This window comes from Lithobates pipiens, unplaced genomic scaffold (assembly GCF_037356315.1).
Source record: "Lithobates pipiens isolate NorthernLeopardFrog02 unplaced genomic scaffold, aLitPip1_a1.2 Scaffold_22, whole genome shotgun sequence".
NCBI lineage: Eukaryota > Metazoa > Chordata > Amphibia > Anura > Ranidae > Lithobates > Lithobates pipiens.
In genome coordinates this window covers 36,373,961-36,391,830 of record NW_027507784.1, presented here as the reverse complement: position 1 = coordinate 36,391,830, position 17,870 = coordinate 36,373,961, and the positions used below count along the sequence as shown (strand labels likewise).

The 17,870-nt window shown below is 42.8% G+C and overlaps 1 protein-coding gene across 1 annotated transcript in view; it reads right to left on the bottom strand.

Annotated features, from left to right (window-relative positions):
• The window catches only part of LOC143925378 (putative methyltransferase DDB_G0268948), a 174,683-nt gene that overhangs the window by 113,747 nt on the left and 43,066 nt on the right, over positions 1-17,870 (bottom strand). The window contains exon 2 of the mRNA XM_077449945.1: positions 4,642-4,721. The gene's annotated coding sequence lies outside the window, so the exon portion shown is untranslated. The remainder of the gene's footprint in view (positions 1-4,641; positions 4,722-17,870) is intronic.

Below are 17,870 nucleotides of genomic sequence, written 5' to 3'. Positions count from 1 at the left end.
AGTTACTATGTAGAGAAGCAATCATTAGACCGCGAGTCGTAGAAAGCTGAAGTTCTAAGCAGATTTTTGTATATGGGGGGGGGGGTGAGGTGTTCTATAATCTTTGCCCTTAGGAGATTCCATCCATAAAGCGTTGGAAGCAGAAATCAAGGGATTACATGGGACTTTGTATTTACATTATACCCAAGGAGGCACATATAAACAAAAAATGATATATGGGTGGGTAGGACGTGCTGATGCAGTCATGTAGAATCTGAGCGAACAGGTGCTCGCTTGCCGGCCAGCACATACGCTGTGATTTTTTACCATTTCTGTTTGTGAGTATATTTACTTTTGTTTGGAATAAAGCTGTATACCTGATTTACACTATGGGAAGTCCCTCTGCTTGAGAGACCATCTGTTTATACAGTATATATATATATATATATACATACATACATACATATATATATATATATACATATACATATATATATATATATATATACATACATATATATATATATATATATATATACATATATATATATATATATATATATATATATATATATATATATATATATATATACATACACATATATATACACATATATATATACATATATATATATATATATATATATATATATATATATATACATACATATATATATATATATACATATATATATATATATATATATATATATATATATATATACACATATACATACACACACACACATATACATATATATATATATATATATATATATATATATATATATATGTGGGCTGTGGAAATTAAAAATTTGTTCATCCATAATATATTGTATTATCATATGATAAGATAATACAATATATTATCAACAGTGTCAAACGCACTATTCTGGATTCCTAATTTATGGTGTTGATGTTTTTAATAATCTTCTCTTTTAATGTTTGTGATATTTCTAAATAAAATATTTTTATATATAAAAAGAGTTTGTTTTTGTTTACATTATACCCAAGGAGGTACATATAAAGTCCCATGTAATCTTTTTATTTCTGCACATGAAGTTCTAAGCAAGTGCTCCAGAACCTCCCTGTTGGGCAGCGAGGATATGGAGATTTTTGGGTGATTTATTAGCATAGATATTTTATTGTTGGATTTTAGGACCATGTGCTGTTTTAGCAGCTAAGCCTCCCCTATTGATATGCGAATGATCCAATCAGACTAGTTTATGAGCTCAGCAAAGGATGCTCCTTACAGGAAGTATGGAGGAAGGGATTAGGACTTTTACAGGGGTTTTTTTGGGAGAAAAAAAGAGCAACGTGTGTGCTGGAAGCTGATAGAGGGAAGAGATGTTTTGTGTTGGACTCCCTGGGAACTCAGCACAGGGATGGCGGGACCCCCTCATAATGGGCACAGCAGGTGTACAGACCCAGGAAATCACCAGAGGGATGGTGGGAACCCCTCGTAATGGTCACAGCAGGTGTACAGACCCGGGAACTCAGCACAGGGATGGTGGGAACCCCTCATAATGGGCACAGCAGGTGTACAGACCTGGGAACTCAGCACTGGGATGGTGGGAACCCCTCATAATGGGCACAGCAGGTGTATAGACCCGGGAACTCAGCACAGGGATGGTGGGAACCCCTCATAATGGGCACAGCAGGTGTACAGACCTGGGAACTCAGCACAGGGATGTTGGGAACCCCTCATAATGGGCACAGCAGGTGTACAGACCCAGGAAATCACCACAGGGATGGTGGGAACCCCTCGTAATTGGCACTGCATATGTACAGACCTGGAAACACAGGTGGGAACCCTATCCGGGGTGCAGACATCCCCCAAAAAATCCCACTGCACTCTATCCCCAAACAAAAATAAGAAAGGATTTCATTAAGTTTAACTTTGCGAAGCCACATTCCTAAGTTCAACTGTGATGCATGTTATGGGCCCATTTAGACCAGTTTAATAGAAAACACCAGTTGTCTTTCACTAGAAACATTTGTTAGCCCAGTCCTGGAAATCTGCATCTGCTTTACTATTTTTTTTTCCCCCCTAAAAATTGGGTTCCTGCAGCTAGATGTGTGACTGCTGTGTGTGTGGAGGTATGTACCCGTGGCTAGGGATGAGCTCAAGCGTGTTCGCATGGAACACATGCAGAGCCCGCCAGAAAGTCGGTGCAGCGCTAATCACAGGAAGTGAGACATTGCCCGATCTCTGCAGCCGCACATCGGGGGCAATGTCTCACTGCCTGTGATTAGCGCAGCAATGCGGTGACTTCCTGGCGGGCTCTGCACGTGTTCCATGCGAACACGCCTGAGCTCATCCCTACCCGTGACCCAAATCTCGGAAGCGGTGGCCAGCACACAGTAATGACATCACGCCCCTACAGGAAGTTTCTTGTACTGCTGCTAATTTCTTCCCACCACTATGCCCCACTCACTGTCCTCTGAGGAAGAGATGATCCTTATTTGCTAAAAAAAAAAAAACTTTTCTTATTTTAACATGTGGTGGTGTTTGTGTGCAGGGCTGGACTGGGACAAAACTTTGGCCCTGGACTTCATCCAGACCGGCCCACTTTAATTTTGCAAACGCACAAAAACAGTATATAAACTGGGGGGGTGCAGGACACAGTAGGGTGTGTAGGAAACAGTGGGACACTGGGAGGCGGAGGACACGGGGACACCGTGGGGGGTGGATGATACAGTGTGACACAATTGGGAGGCGGAGGACACAGGGGGACACCGTGGAGGACACAGTGGGGGTGGAGGACACAGTGGAACACAATTAGGGTTGGAGGACACAGGTGGACACCGTGCAGGACACAGTGGGGTTGGAGGACAGAGGGGGACAGCGTGGGGGGGGGGGGGGGTGGAGGACACATGCATGCTCTTCTTGTCCGTCCCAGATGATGATGAGCTGTGCAGCCATTACTTTGACAGGTTGTCACTCAAACTGGCCCACTGAGCCATCGGCCCACCAGGAAACTCCCAGTAGTCCCCATGGCCAGTACATGCCTGTTTGTGTGGGTCCCTAACACACATTCATACATATTAGGGCTAAGTTAGACAGGGTCCGATTTACCTACCAGCATTATTTTAGAGTGTAGGGGGAAAACCACACAGGCAGAACATGCAAACTCCAGGCAGATGGTGTCACAGGTGGGATTCAAACCAACAACCTTTTTGCAGCTAGGTAAAAGTGCTAACCACTACACCACTGTGCAGCCCAAATATATATATCTATAGATGTAGGCTCTTGTGTCCACCAGCAGAGAGAAGTTGGGTAGATGCCACACACCCAATTCTGGAGGCATAATAATGGTCTAGCACAGGGGTCTTCAAACTACGGCCCTCCAGTTGTTCAGAAACTACAACTCCCATCACACCCAGTCATGTCTGTGAATTTCAGAGTTTTACAATGCCTCATGGGATGTGTAGTTCTACAACAGCTAGAGGGCCGTAGTTTGAAGATTCCTGATCACTCTAGCATGTCTTTAAAAAAGGTGGTTTCTCATGTGCCTTGTATAATGCCCAAGAAATATTGTTTGGAAAATACAAATGGGTCATGGCACATCTACATTCCAAATTTGGCACTTAAAGTGGTTGTAAACTCTCTGGGACCACTTTAGCCTACAGGTAAGCCTAGGTTAAGGCTTAACTGTAGGTGCAAGAAATATCTCCTTAACCTAAACTGTTAAGGAGATATTTTACAAAAACCGGGCAATGATGTGTACGCTGCATGTGCACTGAGCATGCCGTTAGTGAAGGCTAACATGCGCCGGAGTGACGTCATCGCTGCTTCCGGCCACTCACAGCACCGGAGCAGCGATGCATAGTAGCCCATTATGCTTTACCTTTGCAGGGAAATGGAGGAAGAGGTAAACCCATCAGGGTTTACTTCTACTTTAAGATGGTCATGCACTATGCATTCTGATTGGCCAATCTCTGTCTAACTCTATATTTCAGAAAAATAGGTAATAGGAAGACGCGCTTGAACAATGAATTCAAAATATAGCAAATCAAACAGGCGCTTATACTAAATCTAATTTTTTAAAGATCTAACTGATTGCAGTGTATGGTCACCTTTAAAGATCAAGATCGTAAAATATTAATTTTTTGGGTTTAGAAACACTTCTCTGTAATGTATTGAAAGATTTGGGTAAAAATAGAAAAACAAAAAAACAAAAAAAAAAAAAACACAACACACATTTCAAAGATATATTAGAAGTAATATGAATAATATTACCATAAAAAATGGTTACCGTAATTAATTAACTGAGAAAACCTACTAATTGCCTAACAAGACATATCCAATGAGAAGAAATAAACCAACTGTATTGGGCGTGTGCTATTATCAATGAGAAAACCGCAGTTACCCTAGCACCAGGGGCAGTTTACATATTATTCTAATTTTGCGCTTCAAAGTGCACCGGTTCGCGCGTTCGGTTAATGATTTTCCCAGAGCACCAATTAAGGTATGAACTGGCGCAGCGCATTGGTCTTAGTAAATCACCCCCACGGTTAACACTTTTGAACATAAGCATTTAATATGAAAAGTTTAAAGTTGGTGCAAATAAAATATTTACAGAAAAAAAAGATGTTTCAAAGAGATAAAGACAATATACAGCCACCAAGAAATAAGGTAGAATTGGGGAGAAAGAATACTTGCAATTAATGTCCGAGGGTTGATCAGAGTTTGGTCGATGAGCTGGGTAATCCTTTCTCAAACTTGGAAGATGTTCCTGCTTGGATGGTAAAAGGAGAACTGATCATTGTCTTGGCATGCTCTCTTTTCTATCAGATTAAAGGGGGTGTTGACAGTGAGCAGTGACCAATCATCTGGTCATCTTGTTTAAGGCTTGGTTGCTGGGAGGCATCTACATTCATGACCATTGGCATGCGCAGCCTATTGGACTAGGGTGTGCACCCAAAAACTCAAACACACATGTGTGGGTATATATATTATATATATATACACACACACACACACACACACACACACATTTAAATAAATGTAAACAAACATTTTGAAATGTGTTAAAACTATTTTAACCACTTGACCACTGGGCACTTAAACCCCCTTCCTAACCAGACCAATTTTCAGCTTTCGGTGCTCTCACATTTTTTCTCGGCACAGAAATCTTGGCTTTTCATGGACTCCTATGTGCAGTGTGAGGTCTTTAACCACCTCAATACAGGGCACATACACCCCCTTCCTGTCCAGACCAATTTTCAGCTTTCGGTGCTCTCACATTTTGAATGACAATTACTCAGTCATGCAACACTGTACCTATATGATAATTGTGTCCTTTTTTTCACACAAATAGAGATTTCTTTTGGTGGTATTTAATCACCACTGTGTTTTTTATTTTTTGCGCTATAAAAGAAAAAAAAGACCAAAAATTCTGTAAAAAAAAAGCATTTTGTTTCGTTTCTGTTATAAAATTTTGCAAATTAGTAATTTTTCTTCATATATTTTGGCCAAAATTTATACCGCTGCATATCTTTGGTAAAAATAACCCAAATCAGTGTATATTATATTATGTGGTCTTTGTGAAAGTTATAGAGTCCACAAGCTATGGTGCCAATCTCTGAAAATTGATCACACCTGAAGTACTGGTGGCCTATCATTTCTTGAGACCCCAACGAGCCAAGGAAGTACAAATACCCCCCAAATGACCTATTTTTGGAAAGTATACATTCCAAGGTATTTAGTAAGAGGCATGGTGAGTTTTTTGAAGTTGTAATTTTTTCCCACAATTCTTTGCAAAATCACGATTTTCTTTTTTCTTTTCCACAAAATTGTTATATTAGCAGGTTATTTCTCACACACAGCATATGCATAGCACAAATTACATCCCAAAACACATTCTGCTACTCCTCCTGAGTATGGTGATACCACATGTGTGAGACTTTTACACAGCGTGGCCACATACAGAGGCCCTACATGCAAGGAGCACCATCAGGCGTTCTTGGAGCATAAATTCCACATATAATTTCTTGACTACCTCTTACAATTTGAAGGCCCTGGAGAAGCTGGACAATGGAAAAGCCCCAAAAATGACCCAATTTTGGAAAGAAAACAACCAAATTTATAATCTATGAGGCAAGTTTTTTGAAAATGTGTAAAGAAAATGAAAAAAACTTTTTTTTACACAATGTTGTCCATTTACACAATATTTCTAACACATAGCATGTACATACCAAAAATTACACCCCAAAATAGATTTTCCTACTCCTCCTGAGTACGGCGATACCACATGTGTGAGACTTTTCCACAGCCTGGCCACACACAGAGGACCAACATGCAGGGAGGACCATCAGGGGTTCTAGGGACATAAGTTTCAAATCTAATTTGACTAATTATTATACTTTTGTGAGGCACTGTAGTGACATGGATGTAGCATGGATGAGCATGAATGGGGATGGCTGAGCATAAATGAGTATGGCTGAGTATGGCTGGGTACGGCTGTGTATGGATGGGTACGGCTGAGTATGGATGGGTATAGATGGGATGGCTGGGTACAGCTGAGTATGGCTGGGTATGACTGAGTACGACTGAGTATGGCTGGGTACGGCTCAGTATGGCTGGGTATGGCTGAGTACGGCTGGGTACGGCTGAGTATTGCTGGGTATGGCTGAGTATGGATGGGTATGGCTAATTATGGGTAGGGGTGGATGGGCTGGCTGAACATGGATGGATGGATGGATGAGTATTGCTGAGGATGGATGGATGGCTGAGCATGGATGGATGGATGAATATGCTGAGTATGGATGAGGATGGATGGATGAGTATGCTGAGTATGGATGGAGGAGTATGCTGAGTATGGATGGGTATGCTGAGCATGGATGGCTGAGTATGCCGAGTATGGATGGGTGAGTATGCAGAGTATGAGTGGGTATGCAGAGTATGGCTGAGTATGGATGGGTATGCAGAGTATGCAGAGTATGGATGGGTATGGATGGGTATGCAGAGTATAGATGAATATGCAGAGTATGCAGAGTATGGATGAGTATTCAGAGTATGGATTGGTATGGATGGGTATGCAGAGTATGGATGGGTATGGATGGGTATGCAGGGTATGGATGGGTGAGAATGGATGGATGGATCTGTCACTGAGCAGCGCTGTGGGCACATTCAGCCCAACAGCGCTGCTGCCACTAATCTCTCCCCTCTCCCCTCACACTGGACGGAGAGGGTAGGGAGGAACTGGAAATCATGCCGGTTTGTTTACATGTGATCGCTCCAACATTTTATGGCACGATCCCGTGGTAAACGGCCATCTGGATTGTGGTGGTCTGTTGAATGGTTCGTCAGGTTTTCTGTGTCAGGATAGTAGGTGATGTAGTCAGGCCGAGGTTGGGTCAAACAGAGGGTAATACCAGAGGGGAGGGTATGGGGGTCATTTACTATAGAACTATGGTGCTAATTACCACTAATCACAGTAATTAGCGCTAAAACAGTATTCACTATAGCGCTGGTGAGAAAATACTCCCAAACTCAAATTTACTATAATTCCCTGAAACCAAATAGCGCCCAAAACTTACTCTGCTAAAACCTGGAGAATTGCACACGAAAATAATGTTTAACCACTTACAGACCGGACCATTTTGTTGGTCAAAGACCAGACCACTTTTTGCGATTCGGCACTGCTTCGCTTTAACTGACAATTGCGCGGTTGTGCAACGTGGCTCCCAAACAAAATTGACGTCCTTTTTTCCCCACAAATAGAGCTTTCTTTTGGTGGTATTTGATCACCCCTGCGGTTTTTATTTTTTGCGCTATAAACAAAAATAGAGCGACAATTTTGAAAAAACGCATCATTTTTTACTTTTTGTTATAATAAATATCCCCCAAAAATATATAAAAAAACATTTTTCCCTCAGTTTAGGCCGATACGTATTCTTCTACATATTTTTGGTAAAAAAAAATCACAATAAGCGATTATTGATTGGTTTGCGCAAAAGTTATAGCGTTTACAAAATAGGGATAGTTTTATTGCATTTTTATTAATAATTTTTTATTATTTTTTTTACTAGTAATGGCGGTGATCAGCGATTTTTATTGTGACTGCGACATTGTGGGGGACACATCGGACATTTTTGACACATTTTTGGGACCATTGTCATTTTTTTTTTTTTGTTTAATTTATGTTTATTTAAAAGAAGATAACAAAGAAATAGTAACAGAAAGCTTGACACATACAGTATACAGTACAAAGTGAGACCAGAGTTGCAGATGACATAGGTCGAGGCATGGGACACCGAGTCGCTAGCAACACGACAGTAAACTTCTGTTTATAGTCTAAGCCCACACAGTCTATCAGAAAGAATTAGGCCCCAACCAAAAAATTGGGGTTGTAACTGCATGACCGCATAATATCTTGGTGCACCAATCCAATAGCATTGAACCAAGTCTCTAGAAAGGAAGAGGGAAAAGAAAGACGATGGAAAAAGAAGAAAAAGAGAGGAAAGTCAAAGAGAGAAAAAGGAAAAAGGGAGGGGGAAGGGGAAGAGATAGTAGGGGTCTGCCTCGGTCCCATCCTCGCCTGAGAAAGCACAATATCTTATCCATTTTGTGCCATAACATCCGCATATACAGATGTATACTTGAAGGCTACCCAGCAGGACCAAATCCGTTTCCCCAGATCCGACTTATTCCGGAGGGAGTAAGTAAGATCCTCCAAATGATATGTGTGATCTACCTCCATAAACCATTGACGTAAAGAGGGTACCGTGGGTTGCTTCCACCTACGTGGAATAAGTGCTTTTGCAGCATTAAGCAAATGTGGGGTCACAGATTTTTTATAGGATCCTGCTGGGGAGTCTGTACAATGAAACAATATGACCCATGGATCATTTGGTATCTCATAACCCAGAATGATTTTCATCCAGTGTAGGATAGTTAGCCAATAAGGCCGGATAAATGGGCAGTACCACCAGATATGGGCGTGTGAGGCAACGTCCCCACAGCCTCTCCAACAGAGAGGTGATGTTTGTGGGGACAACTTATTTAGGGCAACTGGGGTATAGTGCCATCTCGTCAACAACTTATAGTTCACTTCTGCTATTTTAGAGGCCGTAGATGATAAGTGAGCCATAGATAACATAGTCGATTTTTGTGCCTCCGAAACCTCACTTTGAAGGTCTTTCTCCCAATTAGACAAAAAGGTGGGGTAGCCCTTAATCAACAAAAGCTGTAGAGTGTGGTAAAAAAAGGACAAAGGTCTCTCCACCGGTTGGTCTACCATGAAAGCCGATTCGATCGGCGTTAAGTCAGCTGATGAGCGAAGTGGTTTCGGGAGGGAGTGTACGAAGTCCGCTAGTTGACGGTAAGTCCAGTGATCCATGGATGTTGCCTGAGAGGGGGGCATTAGTTGAGATAGGGGCACAATGCCAGCTTGGTTGGCTACGTGATGTAAAAGGGGTGTAGTGCCCAGGTTCCAAGAGTGAATTCTAGGATCAATGTTTCCTGGTGGGAAATAATTATGTCCAGTCAAAGGCATAATGGGAGAATGATATAACCATTTGTGTTTTTGACAAATCGAGTCCCAGATCTGTAGAGTAGAATAGGTGAGAGGGGGGGGGGGGTAGTGGGTGCAAGCGACCTATATTTCCGAGGGATCCATATTTGGGTGTATAAATCTGTGCCACTAAGCGCCAGTTCGAGGGCAACCCACAGTTTTGAGTGTTTGTGGTATTTCCAGTCCGATATCCTGTTTAAAACAGCGGCTAAAAAATAAAGTTTAATGTTCGGTAAATCCAAACCCCCCAGCCGTTTAGGTCTGGATAGAAGGGCTCGGGACAGTCTCGGACGCTTTCTGTTCCATATGTATTTGCCTATCAGTGAATCTATGAGCGTGAAAAAACTAGCAGGAATACCCGCTGGAATCATCTGGAGCAAGAACAGTATCCTGGGTAGGATATTCATCTTAATCACACTAATCTTCCCTAACCACGAATGTGCGACTTGGGACCATCTTTGTAAATCCAATCTAATTTCATTCAGAAGGGGTATATAATTAGCGCGAAAAAGAGTCTGGGGTTTGGATGTGAGATAGATGCCTAAATATTTCATTTTGTGTTTTTGCCAGCTAAACGGGAAGGACGTTTTAAGGTGATTGACAGTTTCCACGGGAATAGAGACATTCAGAATCTCAGATTTGGACATGTTAATTTTAAAATTAGATATGATACCGAATTGTGAGAAGGCAGACATCAAATTGGGGAGGGAGATCAGGGGCTGTTGTATGTAAAACAGAATATCATCTGCATACGCAGCGTATTTATGTTCTCGGTCACCAACCATGACCCCATGGATGTTTGGATTGTGTCTAATTGTAGAGAGGAAGGGTTCCAGGGATAGAGCAAAGAGAATTGGAGAAAGGGGGCAGCCCTGACGCGTGCCATTATATTATTTTTTGCGCTATAAACAAAAATAGAGCGACAATTTTGAAAAAAACGCATTATTTTTTACTTTTTGTTATAATAAATATCCCCCAAAAATATATAAAAAAACATTTTTTTCCCTCAGTTTAGGCCGATACATATTCTTCTACATATTTTTGGAAAAAAAATCGCAATAAGCGTTTATTGATTGGTTTGCGCAAAAGTTATAGCGTTTACAAAATAGGGATAGTTTTATAGCATTTTTATTAATAATTTTTTATTATTTTTTTTTTTACTAGTTATGGCGGCGATCAGCGATTTTTATTGTGACTGCGACATTGTGGGGACCATTGTCATTTATACATTAATCACTGCTATATAAATGCAGTGATTCCTGTGTAAATGACACTGGCAGTGAAGGGGTTAACCAGGGGGTGGCAGTGTAGGGGTTAAGTGTTCCTAGGGGTGTGTTACTAACTGTGGGGGGTTGGGCTTTCATTCAGTGAACACTGATCTCTGCTCCAATCACATGGAGCAGAGATCAGCGTCACTAGTTGCTAGGCAGAATGGAGAAATGCTGTTTACACGGCATTTCCTCCATTCGGCCGCTCCGTGAGACGATCGCGGGGATGCCCACTGCGATCGAGTCCACGGGTCCTGCGACCGGACTCACGGGGGTCCCGACCAGCGTGGGAGCGCGTCAAAAGGTGTTCTATCAGGTTGAGGTCAGGACTGTGTGCAGCCAGTCAAGTTCTTCGACCCCAAACTTGCTCATTCATGTCTTTATGGACCTTGCTTTGTGCAGTCACATTGGAACAGGAGGGGGCTAGCCCCAAACTGTTCCCACAAAGTTGGGAGTATGAAATTGTCGGTACGCTGATGCCTTAAGAGTTCCCTTCACTGGAACTAAGAGGCCAAGTCCAACCCCTCAAAAACAACCCCACGTCATAATCCCCCCTCCACCAAATGATTTGGAGTGAGTTTGGGGGTGGAGGAACTTGACTGGCCTGGACAGAGTCCTGACCTCAACACAAAAGAACACCTTGGGGATGAATTAGAGCAGAGACTGTAAGCCAGGCCTTCTCATCCAACATCAGTACCCTGACCTCACAAATGCACTTGAAAGAATGGTCAAACATTCCCATAGACACACTCCTAAACCTTGTGGACAGCCTTCCCAGAAGAGTTGAAGCTGTTATAGCTGCAAAGGGTGGTGTCATCTTAATGCTTGTGTTGAAGTTTATATGTTCTCCCTGTGTGGGTTTCCCACTACAATCGAAAGACATGCTGGCATATTATTTGTCTCCTATCGAAATAGTTTCTAATGTAAGAAAGTTAATTTTAGATTGGAAGCTCATTGCAGCCAGGGACTGATGTTAATGTTTGTTAGCACTAATCATGCCCAGGGACTTGGACATTTAAAATTGTAGGGTTTACACTGCACAGGCAGATATGCTTGGAAAACTGTGGCTTTGTTTGTTTATGTGGATGCAAATCGCCTTTGATCTTTAGCCTGCAGTTGGAGATTTGATGCACATAGCCAAGGGCTAACACAGTTGCAAATGGTATTATGTGTTCCTGCTCAGCAGGCCCAACTAGGGCTGTTTGTTTGCTGAAATTCTTGTATTCTTGCATTTTTTCCATCAAAAGTGGGTTTATGTGGCCATGCTGTCACTGTTGTGTTTGTGTATTCCTGTCTGAACATGTAAACATGGTTTGGGAGTAGGGATGAGCCAAACACCCCCCGGTTCGGTTTGCATCAAAACTTTCGAACAGACCGCAAATTCGTACGAACTTTAGAACCCCATTAAAGTCTATGGGACTCGAACGTTCGAAATAAAAAGTGCTAATTTTAATGGCTAATATGCAAGATACTGTCCTAAAAAGGGTTTGGGGACCTGGCTCCTACCCCAGGGGACATGGGTCAATGCCTAAAATATTTTTAAAAATGGCCGTTTTGGCGGGAGCACTGATTTTAACCCCTTCCTGCCGAGCGTACACAGATGTGCGTACTCGGCTTCCGGGGGGTATACCGGGATGATGCCCGCACCTGCAGGCAACATCCCGGTACTGTTTTTTTGAGCAGGCAATTGGCTATCCAGGCATAACAACCGATGCGGCTAAAAGCCGCTCGGCTGTTATGCCGGAGGAGCGGGAGGGGACGTCCCCCCTCCCGCCGCCTCCCGCCACTGTTACCGGTTCTCCCGCTCGATCGGGAGCACCGATTCATGTTCCGCTGCCTCCGGCTGCTGGGGAGGAACTGGAACGAAGCCATAATCGGCTTCGTTCCAGTCTCCTCATAGTAAACACGGAAGCGACGTCATGACGTCACTTCCCATTTACTCGGCTGCCAATGGCGCCGGTTTTAAAAAAATATCCGGTATTCAGAATCGCCGTTTTCGGCGATCTGAATACATTGAAGTGTAAAGGAGGGGTGGGGGGTCTTTTAGACCCCCGATCCCTCCATAAAGAGTACCTGTCACCACCTATTACTGTCACAAGGGATGTTTACATTCCTTGTGACAGCAATAAAAGTGATCATTTTATTTTTTTAAACAATTTAGTCATTTTAAAATAAATAAAATAAATAAAAAAATATTTTTTTTTTTAAAGCGCCCGCCGTCCCCACGAGCTCGCGAAGCAAAGAAAACGCATACGGAAGTCGCGCCCGCGTATGTAAACGGTGTTCAAATCACACAAGTGGATAGGAAAAAATGAGAAATAAAAAGTAATGATAGTAATTTGAATGGGGTAAGAATAAATATATATAAATAAAGACTGAAAGTTAAACATTAAACAATGCTAACAAAAAAAAACGCTCACCCGGTGGGGTCAAACCTTTTACTTTTTATTTATATTCTATTTATTTATTATTATTTTTTATTATTTCATATATTTTTTTTTTTTTTTTTAGATGCCGAGATTTCCACCTTGTTCCTTAGACTTTCCAAAGCACTGGAACGAAAGTCCATGCTTTTTTGGCACATTTGGTCCTTCAAAGATTATATTAAAGCTGATATAAACCCTTTGGGACTGCGAGTCCAGATCTTCCCCACCCTGGAAGGTCTGGACCCACAGTTTAAGGAAAAATGGGAACAAGCTCTGCGAATTTGTTCACGTACCCTAATGGAAATCCTCACAGAGGAATATACTAAACGTTCCAAGGCTTTAGATTTAAATATTGTGGCGGTTTGTAGTCAACTACAACAACTTAACCACTTTCAGACCGGACCATTTTGCTGGTCAATGACCAGAGGTCTTTTTACAATTTGGCACTGCGCTGCTTTAATTGGTAATTGCGCGGTCATGCAATGTTGTACCCAAACAAAATTTGCGTCCTTTTCTTCCCACAAATAGAGCTTTCTTTTGATGGTATTTGATTGCCTCTGCGATTTTTATTTTTTGCGATATAAACGTAAAAAGACCGCAAATTTTGAAAAAAAATGATATTTTCTACTTTTTGTTATTAGAAAAATCCAATAAACTCAATTTTAGTCATACATTTAGGCCAAAATGTATTCAGCCACATGTCTTTGGTAAAAAAAAAGTAAATAATTGTATATTTATTGGTTTGCGCAAAAGTTGTCACATCTACAAACTAAGGTACGTTTTCTGGAATTTACGCAGCTTTTAGTTTACGACTGCCTATCTAATTTCTTGAGGTGCTAAAATGGCAGGGCAGTACAAAACCCCCCCAAATGACCCCATTTTGGAAAGTAGACCCCCTAAGGAAATTGATAAGTGGCATGTTGAGCCCATTGAATATTTTATTTTTTTGCCTCAAGCGATTGAATAATGACAAAAAAAAAATTTTTTTTTTTTTTTACACAAAGTTGTCACTAAATGATATATTGCTCACACATGCTATGGGTATATGTGAAATGACACCCCAAAATAAATTCTGCTGCTTCTGCTGAGTACGGGAATACCACATATGTGGGACTTTTTGGGAGCCTAGCCGCGTACGGGGCCCCGAAAACCAAGCACCGCCTTCAGGCTTTCTAAGGGCGTAAATTTTTGAGTTCACTTCTCACTACCTATTACAGTTTTGAAGGCCATAAAATGCCAAGATGGCACAAAACCCCCACAAATGACCCCATTTTAGAAAGTAGACACCCCAAGCTATTTGCTGAGAGGCATGTTGAGTCCATGGAATATTTTATATTTTGCCACAAGTTGCGGGAAAATTACAAACTTTTTTTTTTTTTTTTTCACAAAGTTGTCACTAAATGATATATTGCTCACGCATGCCATGGGCATATGTGAAATGACACCCCAAAATAAATTCTGCTGCTTCTCCTGAGTACGGGGATACCACATATGTCGGAGCCTAGCCGCGTACGGGGCCCCGAAAACCAAGCACCGCCTTCAGGCTTTCTAAGGGCGTTACAGTTTTGAAGGCCATAAAATGCCAAGATGGCACAAACCCCCCCCAAATGACCCCATTTTGGAAAGTAGACACCCCTAAATTTAGGGGTACACTAGTGAGACTAGGTAATAAATGGCGGGTGCCCTGAAACTATAAAAAAATAACTAACCAACCAGCGTCACCTGTAACAGTTATATGGTGATCACTAGTGATGGCCGAACGGTTCGCCCGGCGGTCGTTTCGCGGCGAATTTCCGACTTTCGCCGTCCGCGGGTTCGAACGCCTTTTTCCGTCGTTCGCCCCGGCGGACTTACGTGTTTAATGTATACAAGAACTTTAACCTTTCGTGACACGTTTATCATGTGTTACAGGACAACCAATTGAGACATGACAGCTCATGGACACTTGGACATTCCCCCTAACCTATAAATACACCCGATCCGGTGGCCATTTTACATTCTTTCTTCTGTCACTGTAGGGAAAGGATCCTGTGTGGAGTAGGGACAGAGAAAACGCTAGCTATTTGGTACACAAAAGTTCTTTTCAGGACTGGTATAGGTGTTAGGTCAGCAGCCTGAGTTTCTTTTGTCAGTTTAGATAAAGGGACAGAGCGCTGTATGCTGCTATTTTAGGGACAGCTCAGCCAGATTAGTCTTTCTTCATCATCATCATCATCATCATCATCATTAGCTGTTACTATCAGGTCCACAAAAGAGCTGTTCCAGCTAATCGTTCCAGCCTACTCTTTTTTGCCAATTTGTATAGGGACAGGCAGGAAGCAGTGTGTCAGGCAGTGAGGATAATTTTAAAGACTTGCTGTTACTATTAGTTCCACAAAGGTTCTTTTCAGGACTGGTATCAGTGGTACGGTAATAGGCTTGTACACGTATAATATTCTTTCTTCCAAATATAGAAAGAATATTATACTTGACTGCTGCCCTTCTGCTGCAGTCTGCTAATCATTCACAACTCACTTGTTCCACAAAGCTCTTTATCAGGACTGGTAACTTGGTCTGTCTAGGGTGCTACGGTACATAGGCTTGGGTGCGGTACAGTCTGCTGTTCTGTAAGGACCGCTATCGGTCCACAATACATAGGGTTGCCGTGCACTACTGCTGACCGCTGCCCTATACTGCAGCAGTCCTTCATTGGTATAGGGACTGACGTACAGTCTGCTAATCACTAACACACAACCTGCTTGGTCCACAAAAGTTCTTATAAGGACTGGTAACTTGGTATAGGGTGCTACGGTACATAGGCCTGAGTGCGTTACAGTCTGCTGTTCTGTAAGGACCGCTATCGGTCCACAATACATAGGGTTGCCGTGCACTACTGCTGACCGCTGCCCTATACTGCAGCAGTCCTTCATTGGTATAGGGACTGACGTACAGTCTGCTAATCACTAACACACAACCTGCTTGGTCCACAAAAGTTCTTATAAGGACTGGTAACTTGGTATAGGGTGCTACGGTACATAGGCCTGAGTGCGTTACAGTCTGCTGTTCTGTAAGGACCGCTATCGGTCCACAATACATAGGGTTGCCGTGCACTACTGCTGACCGCTGCCCTATACTGCAGCAGTCCTTCATTGGTATAGGGACTGACGTACAGTCTGCTAATCACTAACACACAACCTGCTTGGTCCACAAAAGTTCTTATAAGGACTGGTAACTTGGTATAGGGTGCTACGGTACATAGGCCTGAGTGCGTTACAGTCTGCTGTTCTGTAAGGACCGCTATCGGTCCACAATACATAGGGTTGCCGTGCACTACTGCTGACCGCTGCCCTATACTGCAGCAGTCCTTCAGCGGTATAGGGACTGACGCACAGTCTGCTAAACACTAACACACAACCTGCTTGGTCCACAAAAGTTTTTATAAGGACTGGTAACTTGGTATAGGGTGCTACGGTACATAGGCCTGAGTGCAGTACAGTCTGCTGTTCTGTAAGGACCGCTATCGGTCCACAATACATAGGGTTGCCGTGCACTACTGCTGACCGCTGCCCTATACTGCAGCAGTCCTTCATTGGTATAGGGACTGACGTACAGTCTGCTAATCACTAACACACAACCTGCTTGGTCCACAAAAGTTCTTATAAGGACTGGTAACTTGGTATAGGGTGCTACGGTACATAGGCCTGAGTGCGTTACAGTCTGCTGTTCTGTAAGGACCGCTATCGGTCCACAATACATAGGGTTGCCGTGCACTACTGCTGACCGCTGCCCTATACTGCAGCAGTCCTTCATTGGTATAGGGACTGACGTACAGTCTGCTAATCACTAACACACAACCTGCTTGGTCCACAAAAGTTCTTATAAGGACTGGTAACTTGGTATAGGGTGCTACGGTACATAGGCCTGAGTGCGTTACAGTCTGCTGTTCTGTAAGGACCGCTATCGGTCCACAATACATAGGGTTGCCGTGCACTACTGCTGACCGCTGCCCTATACTGCAGCAGTCCTTCATTGGTATAGGGACTGACGTACAGTCTGCTAATCACTAACACACAACCTGCTTGGTCCACAAAAGTTCTTATAAGGACTGGTAACTTGGTATAGGGTGCTACGGTACATAGGCCTGAGTGCGTTACAGTCTGCTGTTCTGTAAGGACCGCTATCGGTCCACAATACATAGGGTTGCCGTGCACTACTGCTGACCGCTGCCCTATACTGCAGCAGTCCTTCATTGGTATAGGGACTGACGTACAGTCTGCTAATCACTAACACACAACCTGCTTGGTCCACAAAAGTTCTTATAAGGACTGGTAACTTGGTATAGGGTGCTACGGTACATAGGCCTGAGTGCGTTACAGTCTGCTGTTCTGTAAGGACCGCTATCGGTCCACAATACATAGGGTTGCCGTGCACTACTGCTGACCGCTGCCCTATACTGCAGCAGTCCTTCAGCGGTATAGGGACTGACGCACAGTCTGCTAAACACTAACACACAACCTGCTTGGTCCACAAAAGTTTTTATAAGGACTGGTAACTTGGTATAGGGTGCTACGGTACATAGGCCTGAGTGCAGTACAGTCTGCTGTTCTGTAAGGACCGCTATCGGTCCACAATACATAGGGTTGCCGTGCACTACTGCTGACCGCTGCCCTATACTGCAGCAGTCCTTCATTGGTATA